Here is a 21,972-nt window from a genome sequence, read left to right as displayed (position 1 = left end):
ATTTTACAGGTAGAGAAACTGAGGTCAGAGAGAAGAGGCTCCCCTGGGGCCACACACTGAGTCCTCTGTGTGCTAAGCTGCTCTGAAATGAGGGAGTACTCAGCCATCTGTCACACTTGCTATTCTTGTGGATTTAAATTAAAATAATATAACACTAAATTAAATAAATTAAATTAGAATGCTATAACAACATCCAGGCACCCACCATGCAGCTTAAAGAATAAAATATTGCAGTCACCTCACACCAATCAGAATGGCCATCTTTAAAAAGTCTACAAATAATAAGTGCTGGAGATAGGAGAAAAAGGAATCCTTCAACACTGTTGGTGGGAATATGAACTGGTGTAGCCACTATGGTGAGAACAGTATGGAGGTTCCTCACAAGGTAAACATAGAACTACCAAATAATCCTGCAATTCCACTTCTGGGCATTTATCCAGAGAAAACTCTAATTCTAACAGATACATGCATCCCAATGTTCATAGCAGCACTATTTACAATAGTCAGGACATGGGAACAACCTAGATGTCCATCAACAGATGAGTGGATAAAGATATATATGCAATGGAGTATTACTCAGCCATAAAAAACAATGAAAAAGTGCCATCTGCAGCAACATAGATGGACCTAGGGGTTGTCATACCAAGTGAAGGAAATCAGACAAAGAAAGACGAACATCATATGATATAACTTGAGTGTAGAATCTTAAAAATGACACAAATGCCCTTATTTACAAAACAGAAATAGGCCCATGGACATAGAAAATAAACTTATGGTTACCGAAAGGGATTGGGGGGAGGGAATAAACTAGAAGTTTGGGATTAACTGATACACACGACTATATGTAAAATAGATAAACAGCAAGGACCTGTTGTATACCACAGGGAACTATAGTCAGTATATTGTATTAACCCATAATGGAAAAGAATACAAAAGATAAACATGTTAATATAGTAACATATTAATATTATACATAAATATGAACCTGAAGCTAACACAACACTGTAAATGAATTATTCAGTTTGTAAAATGGTTAGAGATAGTCCAGGCTTCCTGAGTACCCCTCCCTCTCACATCCTACTTCCTTTCTCACAGGGGTAATCACCATCTTGAATTTGGTGTTTATCACTACCAGTCATGTTTTAATACTTATACCACTGTATTAGTTTGCTGAGGCTTCCATAACAAAGCACTGCAGACTGGGCAGCTTAGACCACAGACACTTTTTCTCTCACAGTTCTGGAGGCTGAGTCCAAGGTCAAGATGTTGACAGGGTCAGTTTCTTCCGAGGCTCCTCTCCTTGGTTTGTGGATGGCTGTCCCCTCCCTGTATCCTCTTTTTTTCTGCTTATGCACATGCCTGGTGTCCCTTTATTGGTCCAAACTTTCCCTTCTTATAAGGACACCAGTCACACTGGACTAGGGCCACTCTCATGCTGCTGCTGCTGCTAAGTTGCTACAGTCGTGTCCGACTCTGTGTGACCACATAGACGGCAGCCCACCAGGCTCCCCCATCCCTGGGATTCTCCAGGCAAGAACACTGGAGTGGGTTGCCATTTCCTTCTCCGATGCAGGAAAGTGAAAAGTGAAAGTGAAGTCGCTCAGTCGTGTCCGACTCTTAGCGACCCCACGGACTGCAGCCCACCAGGCTCCTCCGTCCATGGGATTTTCCAGGCAAGAGTACTGGAGTGGGGTGCCATTGTCTTCTCCGGCCACTCTCATGATCTCATTTTAAATTAATTACTTCTTTACGGACTATCTCCAAATACAGGCACATTCTGGGGTGCTGGGTGAAGATGTTAACACATGAACTTTGAGGGGCACGAATCAGCTCATTACAACCACCCACATACTCATTCTCCTGGGGATAGATTTTTGGGGCACTATAAACAATGCTGCAATGAATACATTCATATAAAACTCTGTGTCACATTTACTAACTAGATTTGTGTGCATGCCTAGGAGTGAAATTGCTTAGTTACTCAGGTTATTTATTGACTAGACCATGCTTTTCTTGTTGATTCACGATATCATGATTTCTGTTGCCAAATATATGAGAGTCTATGTCTGAGTTCATCAGCTTGTGGGTCTATTGGTCTCTCTAGATCAGCTCATAAAGGAGAGGGCCTCTACTATGAGTGAATTATGTGCCCCCCCCCACAATTCATGTGCTGAAGTCTTAGCACCCTAGCATCTCAGAATGTGAATTTGGAAACAGGGTCATTGCCGTTGTAATTAACTAGGATGAGGTCATACTGGTGTTGAGTGGCCCTTAACCCAAATTGCCCGGTGTCCTTATGAAAAGGGGAAATTGGGGAGCAGACTCACAAGGTGGCTGCCAGACGGAGATGAAGATTGCTGCCTGTAAACTGAGGACGGAGCTCAAATAGCTGGAATAGATGTTCCCTCACAGCTCTGAAAAGGAAACAGCCTGGCAAATACAATGATTTTAGACTTCCAGCCTCCGGAACTGTGAGCCAATACATTTCTGTTGTCTAAATCCATCAGTATGTGTTACTTTGTCATAGCAGCTGTAAGAAACTAAGGCAGCTTCCATTCTGGTTCTTGCTGTTGATTTTTAATCCCCATCTCTCTTCCCTGGGGCTTCCCAGGTGGCACTAGTGGTAAAGAACCCACCTGCCAATGCAGGAGACACAAGGGTTTGATCCTTGGGTCAGAAAGATCCCCTGGAGGAAGGCATGGCAACCCACTCCAGTATTCTTGCCTGGAGAATCCCATGGACTGGGGTCGCAAGGAGTCAGACATGACTGAAGTGATTTAGCACCCTCTCTTTCCTGCTTACAAAGCTAGAAATAACATAGGATGGTAGTTAGGGTATGGGGGTGCTTTCAGGATTGGCACTGCTGGAAAGAACTGCCAAGCACACCCTGTACCTCCCGCTGCACCAAATACAGAGCAGTAATATGAACTAAGGGGCTTCCCAGGTAGCACTAGTGGTAAAGAACCTGCCTGCCAATACTAATGCCAATGCAGGAGACCCAAGAGATGCAGTTTCAATCCCTGGGTCTGGAAAATCTGAAGGCATGGCAACCCACTCCAGTATTCTTGCCTGGAGAATCTCATGGACAGAGGAGCCTGGTCTATAGGGACACAAAGCCATAGTCTATAGGGACACAAAGAGTCGGATGGACATGACTGAAGCAACATAGCACACATGCGCACAATATGAACTAAGAGAATTAAAAGATGCTTGCTACTTAGAAGGAAAGCTGTGACAAACCTAGACGGGGGAGGCAGAGGATGAGCTAGTAAGATGGTATCACCAACTCAATGGACATGAATCTGAGCAAACTCTGGGAGACAGTGGAGGACAGAGAAGCCTGGCAAGCTGCGATCCATGGGGTCACAAAGAATCAGACATGACTGGGCAGCTGACCACCACCAACAAATATGAACCGGGACTCCCAGAATTTGGGTTGAGTCCTCAAGCAGCCACAGATGGCCTGCGTGTCTTTGACAAGTCGCTGACCCTCTCTGGGCCTTGTTTTCCTTATTTTAACAGCTGTAAAATAAGGCTGTTAAATGGTACTTTCCAGGGGCTGAGGGGAAGGAGAGAATGGAGAGTTGTTTAATGTATGTAGAGTTTTAGCTTGGTAAGATGAAAAGAGTTCTGGAGATGGATGGTGGTGATGATAACACAATATTATCCATGTATTCAAAACCACTGAACTGTACACTTAAAAGCAGTTAAGATGGTAAATTTTATGTTATGTAAATTTCACCACAAGAAAAAAATGAGGGAAAAATAAGGCTGTTAGTCCTAGGATCTTCCAACTGTTCTGTTTATGACATTGTATTTTAGGTCATCAGGAATAAAAATATTCTGCTGCCTCCCACTCTCTGCACGCTTGGGTGGCAGGGATGATTTCAATTCTCCTAATTATCTGGGCTGTCGATGCTTCTGTCTCATCCTCAAGAAGAGTTTTTTGGGTTTTTTTTTTTTTTGAGCCTCTGCTGGTTTACAGATGGTTATCTGTGAAAATCTGTTGTAAGACTTTCTCTGTGTGTGTGTCGGAATTACTTATAGTAGCTGCTTACCCGATTTCGCGTTCACAGGGATGCTGTCTGGCCAGTGTCAGAATGACTAAGTCCCAATAGAGCTTGGCCAGACTTGAACCAGAGCCCCAAATAACGTATATAAATCTTTCCTGTCCCTGGAACATGGGTAATGGAAATCATCAGACAGTGAACGACTGGGGTGTTCCAAGGGTTTCAGGACTGAACATTGGTTCTCTGGTTCTCTGCCTGGCATCTGGCCTTCATTAGGTTATAAAAAACAGTTTATGGCCCTTCTGGTTGGAACAATAACTTTTACAATATTCATCATGGCTGAGTGGTTATCAGAGCAAGAAGCCCAGCCAGCTAAACTTCTCTGCATCCTGGCTGTTTGTCATGGGTAGTGCCAGCCACATCTGTCAGCTTTTTAATGTCTCATCAGCCCTCTAAAGCTGGTGCTATGATTGCTATTTTCTGATTTAGCTCAGAGAGGCTTAGAGACTTCACCAAGCTCACACAGCCATCAGAGGCTGGCTTCAAATACGTGCCACTCAGCTTGCAGGATCCTAATTCCCCGCTCAGAGTTCGAACCCAGGCCCCACCCTGAAAGCACCAAGTCCTAACCCCGGGACCACCAAGGATTTCCCTGGATCCAGGTTCTCTGTCTCCCAGGTCAGCGTCCGTTTTTTCTTTTCCCTGTTTCATTGCTGCCTAGCCAATCTTAGTGACAGTTCTACTTGTTAGATTTTTATTTCTTGGTTCAGTTAAACCTTGAGCTCCCATGCGGCTCTTGGCTAGTGCCTGTCACAAGGGAAGATGCTGTGTCTCTGTTGGCATTGCTAGTCTGTGCTCTGTGAGGACCAGGTCTGCACATGTAGGTGCTTCATAAATATGGGCTCAGAGCTCCCAGGTGTTTCATAAATACGGGTTCAGAGGATGAGCAGTTGAGCCCCCAGCACAGGATGTTGCTCTAGAATCTTGCTTCCAGGCGCTTCCTCTGATTGGCTCCTGGTCTGCCCTCTGCAGTGGGCGTCCCTGTGGCAGATGCCTGATGTGCTACCTAGAGCCTTGCACCGCAGGAGTTGCTTCCCCAGCTGCTGGGGGTGCTGTGTTCACCTCAGCTGCACAGCTGGTTAGTCCAAGGTCATACCCTTTCCGTGGTGGCCACACTCAACGGGGGAAAGTAGAAAGGCTGGGTCAGCTCAGTCCCACAGGAAACGACTGTGAAGGCCACCCTGCCTCCTGTGTTCCCTGTGGGGCTGACAGGGCGGTGGTCGGGCCTCACTTTCTCCCCCTGCCCAGCCCGGCTTCCTACCTCTCCTCTCCTCAGGGGATGGTCCCATGACACCTTCCAACAAACATCCCATCTGCACACTCTACGGAGTCTGCTTTCCTGGGAACCCACCCCTGGGCCCCCATCCCGGAGCCTCGTCTTCTCCGTGCTACACAACTACACAACCTTTCGTGTGGCCCTGGCTTCACACCTTGGGATTCTCTCAGGTGCTTCTGAATTCACTCTCTGGGGCAACCTCGTGGGCTCTGGGGGCTGTCACTGGACTGCTTCGGCACGGAGGACAGCGTCACTTACCACCTCCACAGGGATGAATTCAGCTAGCAGACCTCGCCTGGGCACTGGCATGTGGCTGCACATCATCTTTCCAAGTCTCTTCTGCCCCCAGAGGGGAGCAAGCTTATCTGGCATCTGGGAAAGACAATAACGAAGGGAAGTCAACTGCTGAGGCTCTTAAAAACTGGTGTCTTTCTGCCTTGAGGGGGATCGAGATGAAAAAAGTTTATGACCCATTTGCTGAGCAGGTGGGAATTTAAATTCAGTTCTGAGGAGTGGACCTGGGTTAACTGGACCCGTCAGGGTATCACCACACGTGCCCTGCCCTCCAAGCAGTCTGTCCTTGCTAAAAGGGATTGCTTAGGATTCTCGGGTTCTGAGAAGCAGAAATGATGACCTAGTTTAGCAATGATAACAACCGAAACCAAACACCAAACCTAAGATCAGAAACACAGCCAGGACCCAGGCAGGGATCAGGGGCACGACTACTGTGTCCCCGAATTCTGCATCTGTGCATCAGTGTGTGGACATGTGTGTACACGTGTGCTTCTGCATGTGTGTTAATGTGTGCGCATTCTGAATTAAGTGTCTCATGATGGCAAATTGCCAGTTGTCCATTCCGGGATTTCTATTTAACCACATCAAGATATTAATACCAAGATGCTAACTGAACTCTCTTGGACTCAATCCTAAATTCCCGGGAGATACAATTTTATATGAAGGTTTTGGTCCAATATTAACTCCTGATGCAATTAGGCAAGGACACCAAGGAGGATTGTGTAGTCCAAACCAAATACTGTAGTAACCTACCCCCGTGGACAGGATTGACAGCGCGAAAGTTGGTGCCCCTAACCAGCTTTGGAGATTGCGCTGTGACTAAATAGCTAGGCAGTTCACTTCGCTATTGGACCTGGGTAATGATGGTTAAGCTTCTGGCTAAATTCATTAAGCCCCATTATTCCTCCTGTATTGCATCTGAGGAAACCAAGCAAACTGATCTCATCCTGATCTCATCTTGGTGGAGAACCCTCTAAGGCATAGTCTTGCCTTCACGAGCATGTAGCCTAACAGAGGACTAACAAGAGAGGTGAAAATACAACAAACTGAAATATAGTGGGACTTTCTGTTCAATAAGAAAGGCTCTCAGATGCAAACTAGTATATATAGACAATGGATGTTGTATAGCACAAGGAACTATATTCAATATCCTGTGATAAACCATATGGGGAAAGAAATAAAAAAGAATACATATGTCAGTCACTCAGTTGTGTCCGATTCCTTGCAACCCATGGACTGTAGCCCACCAGGCTCCTCTGTCCATGGAATTCTCCAGGCAAGAATACTGGAATGGGTTGCCATTTCCTTTTCCAGCAGATCTTTCCAACCCAGGGATCAAACCAAAGTCTCTTGCATTGCAGGCAGATTCTTTACCATCTGAGCCACCAGTAAAACTTATTTGTATGTATATATAAATGAATCACTTTGCTGTTTATATATATATATCAGTTCAGTTCAGTCGCTCAGTCATATCTGACTCTTTGCGACCCCATGAATCTCAGCATGCCAGGCCTCCCTGTCCATCACCAACTTCCGGAGTTTACCCAAACTCATGTCCATTGAGTCAGTGATGCCATCCAACCATCTCATCCTCTGTCATCCCCTTCTCCTCCTGCCCTCAATCTTTCCCAGAATCAGGATCTTTTCAAATGAGTCAGCTCTTTGCATCAGTTCTTCCCTGGTGGTAAATATAAATATATATAAAACATATATATATAACACACATATATATATATAACTGAATTACTCACTTTGCTGTACAGCAGAAATGAACACGACATTGCCATTTAACAAGTATACAATATTGTCAAATGAACAACTATTCTTTAATAGAAGAAAAAAAAGGAAGGAAGAAAGAAAGGTTATCAGTAGTTGAGTGACCGCTATATGTTGTTGTTGTTCAGTCGCTAAGTCGTTTCTGACTCTTTGCGACCCCATGGGCTGTAGCCCAGCAGGCTCCTCTCTGTCCATGGGGTTTCCCAGGCAAGAATATTGGAATGGGTTGCCATTTCCTTCTCCAAGGTATCCTCCCAATCCAGGGATCAAATCTGGATCTCACATTGGCAGGTGGATTCTTTACCACCAGGGAAGCCTGACTGCTATATACCAGGTGTTATATAGATATTATCTCTAAATTTCACAACAACTTAATCAGGAGACATTACTATATGCCCATTAAAAAAAACAAAACAGGAAACTGATGTTTCAGAAAGTTAATTAAGTCTTCCAAAAGCACATGGGTAGTAACTAGTAGAATTTAGAATTTTTTTTTGATCTTTTCAGTTTCTTTTTTAAAAAATATAATTTAGAATTTGATTCCAAATCTGATTCATTCTAAAGCCAGTAGTCTTCCCAGAACAATGTATCACCGTCTAAATAACTAATAGATTACACAAGTAAAACCTTAATAATTCATGCATTGTATGATTCAGGAATGCCATTAAGGGCTATGCTTTGCCAAAACCATTCAAAGAAACACTGAAACATTCCGTCAGTCATCAGCAGTCCAGACTTTAGTCTAGACTGATTCCCAGTAATTTATGGGATGGGAAGACTTCACTAAATTAATTTACTATTCCTGTTTTGTGCTTATTAATTGCTTTGACAATCATCCAGATGCTTGTGTTGACTCGGTCCAGACCTATGGTGCAAACCACGAGGGACACGGGGAAGGAAGAGGGCCTGGCTGCTTCGATTTCAGGGTCTCTGGCTGAGGCAGGGGTGGTGGGCAGGCCAAACTAGGGGTCAGTGTGTCCGCTGTATATGATGGTGTGGGGAGTGGAAATGGCATTGGATGTAGAGCCCAAAGAGCGGTCTTTTCACTCTTAACCACACTGGCACTCAGACAGAGTCCCTCTTCCTCCCTGAGCTCCGGCCTCCTCAACTTTAAAATGCCCTCGTTAAATCCAACTTGCCTCCCTCTCTGCATTGTAATAATTATGGTTATTGGTGTGTGGCAATCATTAGTTGCTATGTAAAAATAATGGTTAAATTTTACTGGTACTTCGGTTTATTTCCTCGCAACCCGAAGAAAGCTGGTGCTATTATTAGCCCCATTTTACAGATGTGGCCACTGAAAGCTTAGAGGATGAAATAATTTGTGGTCCCAAACCAAGTTTGCCAGGAACCAGAGCCTGACCTGGACAATCTACCATTAATCAGATTGTCATAATTGCCCTGCAAGGCCCTAATCCAGGAAGCCCGGGGTGTGACCCGTGCAGGGTGGGAGCTAGCGAGGGGATGGATACTCTGAGCCTGACTGCCTCACCTTCTTCATCATCACCAAGGAAACGAGCTCTCCCTTGCTGTTGCCAGGGAAACCTTCTAAGCTCTCTCTTTCTCTCACCTTCACCATGGAGACAGCTGCTCCTAGAGTGGGAGGAGGTCCCTGACAAGGGAGTGGGGACAGCATGCCTCCAGACACTTCTTTGTTGCCTGCAAGGCCGCGTCAGTAGGAACCCGGGCTGGGAATTGAGGAATGTGGAAGCATTCTTGGAGCTGCACAGAGATACAGTGTCAAAGCCAGGATGTCCCTGGGGAGCACAGGTTACAAGAATAGTCTTCTGAATTTATTTCTAAAGACTGCCTTGCCTTTAGTCAGCCATCGTCCAGTTCAAAGGAAATTCCCAACTCTTTGTGTCTCACAAATGTTGAAAACCTGTCCAGCCAGGTCTTCTCTTTGTCTAATTTTGCTTCCAACCTGCTGGGTGACAGTGGGCAACTCAACTGTGTTTCCCTTGTACCTGTCAAATAAAGCGTATGGGTGAGCACGGTAGCTCTCACACGTGCAGATTTCCTGATCATTGCAAGTTGTTTAAAAACATGAGGCTCCAACCTAGTCTGCCAGACTTGTGTTTTGCAAGATAAGGACATGCTCAGTCACCTCAGTCGTGTCTGACTCATTGTGACCCCATGAACTGTAGCCTGCCAGGCTCCTATGTCCATGGGATTCTCCAGGCAAGAATATTGGAGTGGGTTGCCATGCCCTCCTCTAGGGGATCTTCCTGACCCCGGGGATATTCCAGACCTAGGGATCAAATGCATGTCTCCTGGGTCTCTTGCATTGCAGGTGGATTCATGAACATTTAAAAACTCTGTTTCATCTCCAGAGGAAAGATGGTGTGATGATGAAGTGCGTGCGATGAAACCAGAGCACCAAGCTCAGGTCCCAACCCCAGGACATCCTCCTGCAGGACATGTGCTGACTTGATCTCCACGTCTCAGTTTCTTTGGGGATATAACTGGATTAATAACAGCACCTATCTGCCCAATACTACCAATTATTAGAGAAATGCAAATCAAAGCTACAAAGAGGGTGACCTCACATGGGTCAGAATGCCCGTCATTAAAAACTCGTCAAATAATAAATGATGGAAAGGATGTGGAGAGAAGGGAACTCTCCTACACTGTTGGTGGGAATGTAAGCTGGTGCAGCCTCTATGGAGAACAGTATGGAGGTTCCACAGAAAACTAAAAAGGGGATTACCATATGACCCAGAAATCCCACTCCTGGGCATACATCCAGACAAAACTCTAATTCAAAAAGATACATGCAGCACCATCCCCTTGCCTCTGTTCACAGCAGCACTATTTACAACACCAAGACATGGAAACAGCCTAAAGGTCCATTGACAGATGAATGGATAAAGAAAATGTGGTATATGTGTACAATGGAATACTGCTCAGCCATAAAAGGAATGAAATAATGCCATTTGCAGCAACATGGATGGACCTAGAGATTATCATACTAAGTAAGTCAAACAGAGAAAGACAAATACCATATGATACCACTTATATGTGGAATCTAAAATATGACACAACAGAACCTACCTACGAAATAGAAACTGACTCACGGACATAGAGAACAGATTTGTGGTTGCCAAGGAGGAGGGGGTTGGGAAAGGGATGGAGTAGGAGGTTGGAGCTAGCAAATATAAATCCATTCTTTTACATACAGAATGGATAGACAACTGGGTCCTACCGTATAGCACAGAGAACTATATTCAATACCCTAGGATAAATCATAATGGGAAAGAATATTAAAAAAAGAATGGCTATTTTATAACTGAATCACTTTGTTGTACAGCAGAAATTTACACAACATTGTAAATCAACTCAACTTCAATAAATAAACATTTGGTCATAGGAAATCAAGGACAATTAAAAATAAAGGATGGAAAAATACTTTGAAATGCTTTTTTAAATTTTTTAAATGGCAAAAATTGATTTAAAGTTATATAAAAATATGTATGGAATAAAAATATAATAGCATCTATCTCTTAAGGTCCTTGTGGTGGTAAATGAGATAAACTGCCTGGAGCTTTTAGCACAAAACCCAGCACAATGGCAACACTCAAGAAATGCTAGCAAATATTATCACGATCGCCGTCATTTCATACAGATTTTAACAACAAATGAAGTAAAAAGAAAGAAAGAAAGAAAGAAAGGAAAAAGGACCCAATCTAAGCCAAAAGACACTGTTTCACTTGGATGTACTTAGCTTTGGGAGGAATTCCTTGGTGGTCCAGTATTTAGAACCTAGCCCTTCCATTGCAGGGAGTACGGGTTCAATCTCCAGTCAGGGAACTAAGAACCTAAGAGCTGCAGGGCTAAAAAAGTAAAAATAAATAGCTTTTGGTAAAAGCCAGTCTATTTTCCTCATTGATTCTCCATTCCTTCAGACTGAGGCCGAGAGTCATCACAATCTGTGCCTTGCAGTTTCTTTCTGCTCCAAGAGGCAATGCTTTGGGAACGCTCAACAACCCTGATTGTCCAAAAGAGTGTCCAGGGGCCCATAGCCAGAGATGAATGAGAAATCAGGTGTTTTAGTGAGCAGCCTGAACCTAAGGCAGGCGCTCAGCAAGGACCTCTCTGTGCAGGGCCGGACGGTTTCAGGAAACGAGGAAGCATGGACAGGAGATCCTCCACCAGCCTCCTCCGTGCCTCTGCGATGTCGGAGTTAAGCCACACCAGCAGTTAACTGAGGTCCTGGGGCCCTGGTCTGGGGTGTTTCATCCTCCACTCAAGCTGTTTGTTTGGTCCAGTTGCTGCAGCACCCAGCTCCCCGCCCTCTGTCGCAGGGACACGCAGAGCCCTCCAAGCAGAGGGTGATTCCGAGAGGCCTTGTCTTCCAATTTAGTCTCCCTCTGCCTCTCCCCACGGAAATTGAGTGGTAGAAACAGTCGGGGAAATCAACAAACAGGCAGAGCCAAGAAGACTGAATACCCCAGAATCCAGAGAGAATGGCCTTCAGAGGCAGGATGAGTAAGCAACTTTGTCCTTGGCCTTGCGTCTTCTTTGCTGAAAAACAGGGGCAATCCTGCCCACCCCACAGATGGGATGAAATGAAACGCGGGCTCATGATCTTAATATTCATTCAGGAGTGGGTCCAGGTTTTGTGGGGCCTGAAACTGATTCAGTTGGGAGAGGCCTTTTTAAAAAGAAGAATGCAAATTTACAAACACCAAATTGAATGTGAAAGGAAATGTTTACTTAGGAGAAAGAAGTTGCAACAAATGACAAAAAAAAAAACCCCCAAAACCCAATACTACAAACATCACAAATCCAGAACAATAACATATTTTATTAATTAATTTATCTGCTTCGATACTACTTATTCCTAGTTTTTTGGGCTGCATACGCTTTGATCGCCTCTTCGTAATTTATAATAACATTTTCCATAGAGAGACGATAAAATCGAATCCGTCGGTTCCATAGCACAGCTGATCCAAGTTTGTTTTTTATTATTGATAGTTTTGAGTAGATGTCAACGAGGAGAAAATTCTCCGCTTGCCATCTAACCTATTCATGATTGGAAGAGTTTCCCTTGGACTTATTCCAACTTGTTGCTTCTCCGCAGCCCCACATTCTTGCAGCCAGCATGTGTTTATTCCACAGTACAGCTTTTAGCCTTGCAACCTTGTCGGTGGGATTCACACAGCAGACCCTCAGAGGAAGCCTGGGAGCCACTCTTCCCCAGAAAGGACATGTTTTCAAAACATGTTAATATATCCATGAACCCAAACAAAATGTGTCTCTCGGCCCACTCCTCACATTTCTGCAGCCCAGGACAAGTCCACATTCTTGTGTTTAAAATACAGACTTGAAAATTATCAATCAAGCCAACAGAGTGGCTCGTCTTCCACCCTACTACCTTGACGGCCTTCAAAAGTTAGTCGCTCAGTCGCATCCGACTCTTTGAGACCCTGTGGACTGTAGCCCTCCAGGCTCCTAAGTCCGTGGGATTTCCCCCAGGCAAGACTACTGGAATGGGTTGCCATTTCCTTCTCCAGGGGATTTTCCTGACCCAGGGATCAAATCCAGGTCTCCTGCATTGCAGGCAGATTCTTTACTATCTGAGCCACCAGGGAAGACCCATGATAACCTGCAAGGCCAGGTTCAAATTTAGAATTCTCAGACTCCTCGGAGTTTCAAGGAGAATGCATTGTGTGGCAGAAGTTGCTCCTGGCCCCTGCCCACTGCCTGCCCCCTTCTCTTCCAGGAGACAGCGCTGCATCTGTACCCACACAAGCGTGTGGACACCGGCTGTCAGTTGCGGGAAGCTGAACTCATGTACTGCATCCCTGGGTGTAGTTGCTCTCTGGCTTCCAGTTGGCCCACGGGAGACACCCACAGGAAATGGGAGGGGCTGAGAGGACAGAGCGATGGGGTGTTCATTTCTCAGGCTTGGCGACACTCCTGCAGGCACAGCTTTCACTGAGATCCGGTAATGCCTCCCTCTGTCCCTCCAGGCCCATGGGTGGCAGGGGCTTTCCTGCTCTTGCTGGCCCAGGATCTTCATTTGTCCATCCTGGTTTCGATGACTCTGCTTATACCTTTGTAAACAGTCCCTTTATTACACTCTTGTGAATCACCTCTTTGAAGCATGCCATCTGTTTCCTGCTGGGAGCCAAGATGATATGGCTGTTACTATTATCCCTACAATACCATCCCTTTTAGTCTAAGAAATATGTCTGATCTCCTGTGTGATCCTATGGCGCCTGCAATCCTTTCCGAGCCTCAGTTTCTCCATCTGTTAAATGGAAGTATAATAGCCAGCTCCTACTTCAGAAGGATATTGTAAGAATTAAATTAGTCAATATAGGTGAACATACTCTGGGAAAAAATATGATAGTAACTCTATTACTAGATTTAGTAAAGGTAACATGTATGCTACGTTGCTTCAGTCGTGTCCGACTCTTTGTGACTCCATGGGCTGTAGACCGCCAGGGTCCTCTGTCCATGGGATTCTCCAGGCAAGAATACTGGAGTGGGTTGCTATTTCCTCCTCCAGGGGATCTTCCCAACCTGGGGATGGAGCCCGCCTCTCTTAGGTCTCCTCCTCCAGGGGATCTTCCCGACCTGGGGATGGAGCCCGCCTCTCTTAGGCCTTCTGCACTGGTAGGCAAGTTCTTTACCACTAGCGCCACCATAACAATAATAGTAACCTTGTTCCTGCCCAGAGAACTCCTTTGATCCCTCTCTCTCCAGCACCGGAGCAGTGACTGAGTCTTCAGTCTCTGGCAAGGCTGGTGTCCTTTGTCACAAAGTTCTGCGCTACTGAAAGATGAGACTTTGTGACCAGAGACACACAATTCACAGAGCTGTTGCCACCGCATTTTGACAAATGTCCACAGAGGGCCCAAGGCTGCGCTGCAGCCCCTTGGAGCTCTCTCTCCCCAGCAGACCCACCTGGCCCTTGCAGCCTCTAGGCTGTGTCTGCTGAGAGCAGAGCCCGGGAACATGACTGAAGCCACGTGAGCACCAGGGTCCCTCTCTAGGGAGCAGAGAGTGGGTGGGGTCTGACTCAGTGATACCTGGTGTGGACTCAGGCCGCTCCATGCTCCTGGCAGAAAGAAAATAGCTACTGGAGGATGCATGACCAGGTGGGCTAGGATTGCCCTACTGGGCACGGGGCTGGTTTTCTGTGCCCATTTCATAACAGCAGCACATCCCTGAGGGCTTCTCCTGCTGCCCCTGTCCAGCCTCTTCATCCATCAAGTCTTCCCACTGTCCTGTCTTTCCAGCCCACCCCCTCCACCAGGCTGACAAGGGAGGGACACTAGGGTTAGCAAGCTTAATCAGTGGCCTCTGTGTGGTCCAGAGATCTCTGCCCCACGTTGTTCGAAATCAGAAGTCACTATCCCTGAAGCTACAGAAAAAAACAACAGTGAATCAGCCATCTGTTTCCTCTGCAAAGCTGACCCCAAAGTTTCACACATGATATCACTGGCACATCTGGGTTCCATGGGTTTCTATGGTCTATCCTAGGAATCTAAACCCTCATTAATTACACGGTCCCCTTGGTGCTTCCCAGGTGGCTCAGTGGTAGAGAACTCACCTACCAATGCAGGAGACCTGGGTTCGATCCCTAGGTCTGGAAGATGCCCTGGAGAAGGAAATAGCAACCCACCTCAGTATTTTTGCCTGGAGAATCCCATGGACAGAAGAGCCTGGAGGGACAGAGGAACCTGGCAGGCTATAGTCCATGGGGTCGCAAGGAGTCGGACACGACTAAGCAACTAGACAACTACTCATGGGAAAGTGTTTTTTGATCTCAAACTCCGCAGTCCAGTGAACCTTTTGGACACGGGCCAACTTTACGTTGGGAAATACCTGAATTGACTATAGTCAGACATGACCATTAACTGTAATCCAGCAGTGAGGCTGGCCTTGGAAAGCTGGGTGGGCTTTGGCAAGGGAGAGAGAAAGAGAAGGCAGTGGCGCCCCACTCCAGTGCTCTTGCCTGGAAAATCCCATGGGCAGAGGAGCCTGGTAGGCTGCAGTCCATGGGGTCGCTAAGAGTCAGACACGACTGAGCGACTTCACTTTCACTTTTTACTTTCATGCATTGGAGAAGGAAATGGCAACCCACTCCAGTGTTCTTGCCTGGAGAATCCCAGGGACAGGGGAGCCTGATGGGCTGCCGTCCATGGGGTCGCACAGAGTCGGACACGACTGATACGACTTAGCAGCAGAAGCAGAGAAAGAGAAGCGTAGGTGACATTCTGAGGCAGTCACCAGACAGCTCAGAAAGGAAGGTGCCCTGGAGTTCATCTCTGTGGAGAGACTCCTCAAGAGCAATTCTTCTCTGTCTGGTTCTGTTTAACAGAAAACACTGTGGTCCACTACCTGAGGCCTCTCTTCAGGAGCAACTATGGGGGCAGGAGTATGAGGCGGAGGCCTTCTAGAGACTTCTAGGTTTAAACCAATCCCATGGACAGGAGACTGGATCCCCTATAGAGAACCCTATTATAGCCAAATGCCAGGGTATATATTTATCTGCACATGAGATTCTCATCCTTTTTTAAAGAAAAAGCCACACATTTGGCCAAAAGATAAAGTGGAAAAAAATATACTGTTGAACAAATATTGAGAATGGTTGCTCAGAATGTTTGAAATGATGAACTAAGTGGAAAAAAAAATGCATGTGGCAAATTGTCAGCAGGCTATATTTGGGGGTCCGAATCCAGGGCTTCCCCACCACCACCACTGATTTCACACAACCCTGATGTTTTTCCATGTCTATTTATAACTAGTCCACACATTCACACACAAAAAATGCAGTGGACATCCGACTTCAGTTTTTAAAATGACTAAAATGTTCTAAATGTATCAGGTTACAGCACGTGAGAGCTTTTAACGTGGCTGCCATTAAACTTGCTTTCTGAAAAAGGAATTAATCAATGTGCGGAAAACAACGTAACAGGATCCTTTGGGAATCTGAAAGTATGAAAACAACTCCGAAAAAATTTTCTTTTTCAAAATGTAATTCACTTCAACAAAACTTTATTGGGCACCAACCATGCGAATGGGCAAACTTGAGATCTAAATAGATGGTGCTGCTGCTGCTAAGTCCCTTCAGGCGTGTCCAACTCTGTGCTACCCCATAGACGGCAGCCCACCAGGCTCCCCCGTCCCTGGGTTTCTCCAGGCAAGAACACTGGGGTGGCTTGCCATTTCCTTCTCCAATGCATGAATTAGATAAGGAAGACACAGTCCCTGGTCCCAAGGAGTTTTCTGGGGGGAACAGAGAGTGGAATAAAATATGTGAAAAGGACGATTAATGCTTTAACAGAACTACTGACGAATGTATTAGGCACTTAGAAGAGGGGGTGCACGTGATGGGCACTGGAACGTCTCCCAGCACCCACTCTTCCTGCTCTTTCGTGAGACACGTGGTTCCAGGCAAGTAAATGCTTGCTCCCAGCTTCAGCGGTCCAACGCAGGACCAGCTTGGCCAATCAGTGCACTCCATTTTCCTGGGCACAGTGATTGGCTCGGGGTAATGATGTGCTCTAAGGTGGACCAATCAGAGTGAAGCTCAAGCTTTCGGCTAGAAATGGTGCATATTTTTTTGTTGACTAGGAAGGAAGAAGCTGGGTCCTCTTCCTTCCCAAACAGCTGAAAGTTGTTTGTACCTATCAGGTGAGTCAGCCTTCAGATGAGGTTGAAGGCAGACGTTGAGTGAAGGGAGAGAAACAAGTCCCCGAATCGTCATAATATCCGTTACTTAACACCATTTTTATTTTGGATGTTTTCGTCAGAGGAGACAATAAATTCCTCTTCTTGCTGACATCAATTTGACTTGGGTCTCTTGAACTTCCTATCAAAATCATCCTTACCAATACAGAATGAACTAAGGTGTGCTTCCTGGAGGAGGTGGCTAATAACCTAACACTTGAGGATGTGTAGGATTTGGATCGATGATAGGGGAAAGGACAAGAATACATTTATGGTAGCTGAACAGTTCAAGGCAGCTGGATGTGGGATGAGCCATATTCCTACTGAACCAACCCTGGAAAGATTATTGGTCTGTGTTGGATCATGCAAGTAGTGAAGGACACGCTAAGAAATTTGCTCCTAATTCTGTAGGCAGTGTTTGTGTGGGTGTCGTGGGAGGTTTCCCTTGTGCTCAGCTGGTAAAGAATCCGCCTGCAATGCAGGAGACCTGGGTTCGATCCCTGGGTTGGGAAGATCCCCTGGAGAAGGGAAAGGCTGCTGCTGCTGCTGCTGCTAAGTCACTTCAGTCGTGTCCGACTCTATGCGACCCCATAGATGGCAGCCCACCAAGCTCCGCTGTCCCTGTGATTCTCCAGGCAAGAACACTGGAGTGGGTTGCCATTTCCTTCTCCAATGCATGAAAGTGAAAAGTGAAAGTGAAGCCGCTCAGTCGTGTCCGACTCTTCGCGACCCATGGACTGCAGTCTACCAGGCTCCTCCGTCCATGGAATTTTCCAGGCAAGAGTACTGGAGTGGTTTGCCATTGCCTTATCCCCTCCAGTATTCTGGCCTGGAGAATTCCATAGACTGTGTAGTCCCTGGGGTCGCAGAGTCGGACACAGCTGAGCGACTTTCACATGGGAGGTTGTCCCCTGCTTCCTCAAATCCCTTCTCAGGTACCGGGTGTTCATTTAACGCATTAGCATCTGCTGTTTAGATGATCATGGGTCCAATGTTACAGCAAATGTAAGACAAAGCCAGAATGCTCCAGTGAAGAAGCAGAGACTGACTGTACTTGTTTCCTAGGGCTGTCAAACAAAATACCACAAACTGGGTGGCTTAAAACAATAAAAATTTTAATTCTCACACAGTCTGGAAGTGCTAAATCCAGGTGTCAACAGGGTCATATTCTCGCTGGAGGTTCTAGGGGAGGAAGCTTTCTCACCTCTTCCTTCTTCGTGTGGCTCCAGGCTTTCCTCGGTTGTACCAGCACAATGCTGACCTCTGCTCCTGTCTCCACGTGGCTTCCTGCCCTCCACCTCTCTGTGTCCTCGCTTCTCTCTCACAGGACACCAGTCACTGGATTTAGTGTCCTTCCTAAATCTAGGACTTCCCTGGTGGCTCAGACGGTAAAGCATCTGCCTACAATGCGGGAGACCTGGGTTCGATCCCTGGGTCAGGAATATCCCCCTGGAGAAGGGAATGGTACCCCACTCCAGTACTCTTGCCTGGAAAGATCCCATGGACAGAGGAGCCTGGTAGGCTACAGTCCATGGGGTCGCAAAGAGCCAGACAAGACTGAGTGACTTCACTTTCTTTCTTTCTTAAATCTAGGATGATTTCATCATGAGATACCTAACTAATTATATCTGCAAAGACTCTATTTTCAAATAAGATCACATTCTGAGGGTCCAGACAGTATGAATTTTGAGGGAAAACACTATTCAACCTACTCCACTGACCAAAACCCACAGGCAACTTACACCAGTTAAACCATCTCCTCCTGCTTTCCTGTTGGCAGTGCTGGGGCCTTTGTGGGCATTGCTGGGCCCTCAATCCTGAGAGCTCCTCAGCTGTTCCCACCTTAAAAATTTGAACAGCTCATTTATTGAGAACTTTCAATATAAGAAATACTGCTGTAGGGAATTCCCTTGTGGTCCAGCGGTTAGGACTCAGTGCTTTCACTGCTGAGGCTCTGGTTCAATCCCTGGTTGGGGAACTAAGATCCCATAAGCCGAGTGGCATGAAAAAGAAAGTGAAAGTGTTAGTTGCTCAGTAGTGTCCAACTCTTTGTGACCCTGTGGACTGTAGCCCTCCAGGTTCCTCTGTCCATGGAATTCTCCAGGTAAGAATACTAGAGTGGGTAGCCATTCCCTTCTCCAGGCATCTGCCAAGTGGTGTGGCCTGGAGTGAAAAAGAGAAAAAGAAATACTACACTAAAAGCCTCCTCTTGAAGTGGAGGTTCTCTTCTTGGCATCTGACAGGACAGAGTTCTTCAGGGGTGGAAAATAACAGAAAGAAGGACATGGCAGGGAAGCCTTATAACACACACACACCATTCCCCTGCCGTATAGATTAGGCTCAAAAAAGCAAAGAGACTTGCTCAGAGAGGAGGGCACTGTGCCAGGATGTAAAGACATGCTGACTGCAAACTTACATGATTAACTATTCTCATACTGCTTTCTTGATTCAGAAGGACAAAAATAAGGGACAGCATGAATTACCCTGACTCTCAGCTATCCTGATGGCCAAGTTAAAGGAGTAAAAAGGAAATTCGCTGTACAGTGTATTTGAAACCCTGAGCTCCACCTCTGAATTGACAATTTTTACTTTCAAGTGCTTTTAATGGCATAGTGTTGGAAAGGAGTAAGTCATCAGGAGACTGATGCTTTGGGGACATTTTGTTTCTGGGCTGAGCAGTGGCCTGACTGTTGCAGGGGCAGTTGAACAGGGAGGCCTTTTGGAGGACATGCAGGGATGCATGCTAAGTCGCTTCAGCCATGTCCAACTCTTTGAAACCCCATGGACTGTAGCCTACCAGGCTCCTCTGTCCATGCGATTCTCCAGGGAAGAATACTGGAGTGGGTTGCCATGCCCTTCTGCAGGGAATCTTCCCAACCCAGGGCTTGAACCCGGGTATCTTACATCTCCTGCATTGGCAAGCGGGTTCTTTACCATTAGCATCACCTGGGAAGCCCTTTGGGGGACATAATCCAATTTATTTATGTTCTCTATTTGAATCTGGAAGGTGGTCTGATCATGTCCTTGTTGCTGATTTCTTCCTACTGAGGGCACTTGTCACAAGTTGTGTCTTTCATAATTTATTTTCTTTTTAATTGTTATATATTTATTTGGGTCTTAGATGTGGCACGGAGAAGGCAATGGCACCCCACTCCAGTACTCCTGCCTGGAAAATCCCATGGACGGAGGAGCCTGGTAGGCTGCAGTCCATGGGGTCGCTGAGGGTCGGACACGACTGAGCGACTTCACTTTCACTTTCACTAGATGTGGCATGCAAGATCTTTAGTTGTGGCATGTGAACTCTTAGTTGCAGCATGTGGGATCTAGTTCCCTGACCAAGGATTAAACCCAGGCCTGCTGCATTGGGAACATGGAGTCCTAGCCACTGGACCACTAGGGAATTCCCTCTCACGTTTTCTTATTTCATTCATTCACCTAACATCCTCTGGAGAAACAATACAAGGTAGAAAAAAAAAAATGCCAAAAACAGTGCCAGATACAGAGTTTTGGAAACTGAGAGGAAAGGGGGATGAATAAATGAAGAATGAATGTGTCACGGATGAAGGAATTGACAAGCAAGTCAAAGACCACGAGGAGATTCCATCAACCTGATAGCGTCTCCCCTGATGAGTGCACATCTAATTTTCCATTGTCATCAGACATCTGCATACAGCATCATAGGGTTTGCCTTTAGCGTGAGTGAAAGATCTCAAAGACTCTCAGAGGTCTTCATTAAGATCCCACCCGTCAAGATGCAGTAATATAAACTTTGGTGCTTCAAACTCTACAGATTCAAAATACCAAAGTGAAAAGGTGAAAATTGTTCAGTTGTGTCCGACTCTTTGCCATCCCATGGACTATATGCTGCTAAGTCACTTCAGTCGTGTCCGACTCTGCGTGACCCCATAGATGGCAGCCCACTAGGCTCCTCTGTCCCTAGGATTCTCCAGGCAAGAATACTGGAGGGGGTTGCCATTTCCTTCTCCAATGCATGAAAGTGAAAAGTGAAAGTAAAGTCGCTCAGTCATGCCCTTAGCGACCCCATGGACTGCAGCCTACCAGGCTCCTCCGTCCATGGGATTTTCCAGGCAAGAGTACTGGAGTGGGTTGCCATTGCCTTCTCCGATGGACTGTATAAGTCCATGGAATTCTCCAGGCCAGAATACTGGAGTGGGTAGCCTCTCCCTTCTCCAGGGGATCTTCCCAACCCAGGGATTGAACCCAGGTCTCCCACATTACAGGCAGATTCTTTACCAGTTGAGCCACAAGGGGAGCCCCAAATACTAGGTGTATGACATTCATAGCTCAAACTACCTCTCCTCCCTACATGCCTATGTCATCTGCTGCTGAACATCTGGGAGATGTTAGGACTCTAGCCCCTCACTTGTCTCCCACTTCCACTTACCCCAAAGAGATTCTCCTCTAAGATAATGCCTCTGTCCCTTTACATTTCCCTCCCTCACTTCTGGTCAGAGTTCCTCTGATCCCTTACTTAAGATTTGGGTTGTGCCTTTTAGTGAGTGCAATGCCATGGATGCCTTTAGGGAGGAGGAATTCAAGGAGATGGGACTACAGCATCAAAGCTGCAATGCTGAGGAGAAGAAAGGAAGGGTTGGTTCATTTGGAAGTAAGAGGTCCCTTTTATGGTTGTGATTTACTTTGGTGGTTTTAGTCCGAAGTGTGATTCTAATAAGCATTAAAATGAAATAGCCATGTACACAATGACAGAAACTTGCCATTAGCATGAGTGTCACATCTGCAAGGACTGATTCTCCAGTCCACGACCTTTATTTTGCAGATATGAAAACTGGGTCCAGGAACTTCCCAGGTCGTGCAGTTGTTAAGATGTTGCCTTCCAATTCAGGGGAG

At 46.1% G+C, this 21,972-nt stretch overlaps 1 long non-coding RNA gene across 1 annotated transcript in view; it reads right to left on the bottom strand.

Moving 5' to 3' along the window:
* The window catches only part of LOC112578119, a 48,863-nt gene that overhangs the window by 11,245 nt on the left and 15,646 nt on the right, over nucleotides 1-21,972 (bottom strand). The window contains exon 2 of the long non-coding RNA XR_003102387.3: nucleotides 5,605-5,718. This is a non-coding gene — a long non-coding RNA (uncharacterized LOC112578119). The remainder of the gene's footprint in view (nucleotides 1-5,604; nucleotides 5,719-21,972) is intronic.

This window comes from Bubalus bubalis, chromosome 12 (assembly GCF_019923935.1).
Source record: "Bubalus bubalis isolate 160015118507 breed Murrah chromosome 12, NDDB_SH_1, whole genome shotgun sequence".
Classification (NCBI taxonomy): Eukaryota; Metazoa; Chordata; class Mammalia; order Artiodactyla; family Bovidae; genus Bubalus; species Bubalus bubalis.
The sequence above is the reverse complement of the archived record's forward strand: the minus strand, read 5'-3'. Positions and strand labels throughout refer to the sequence as shown.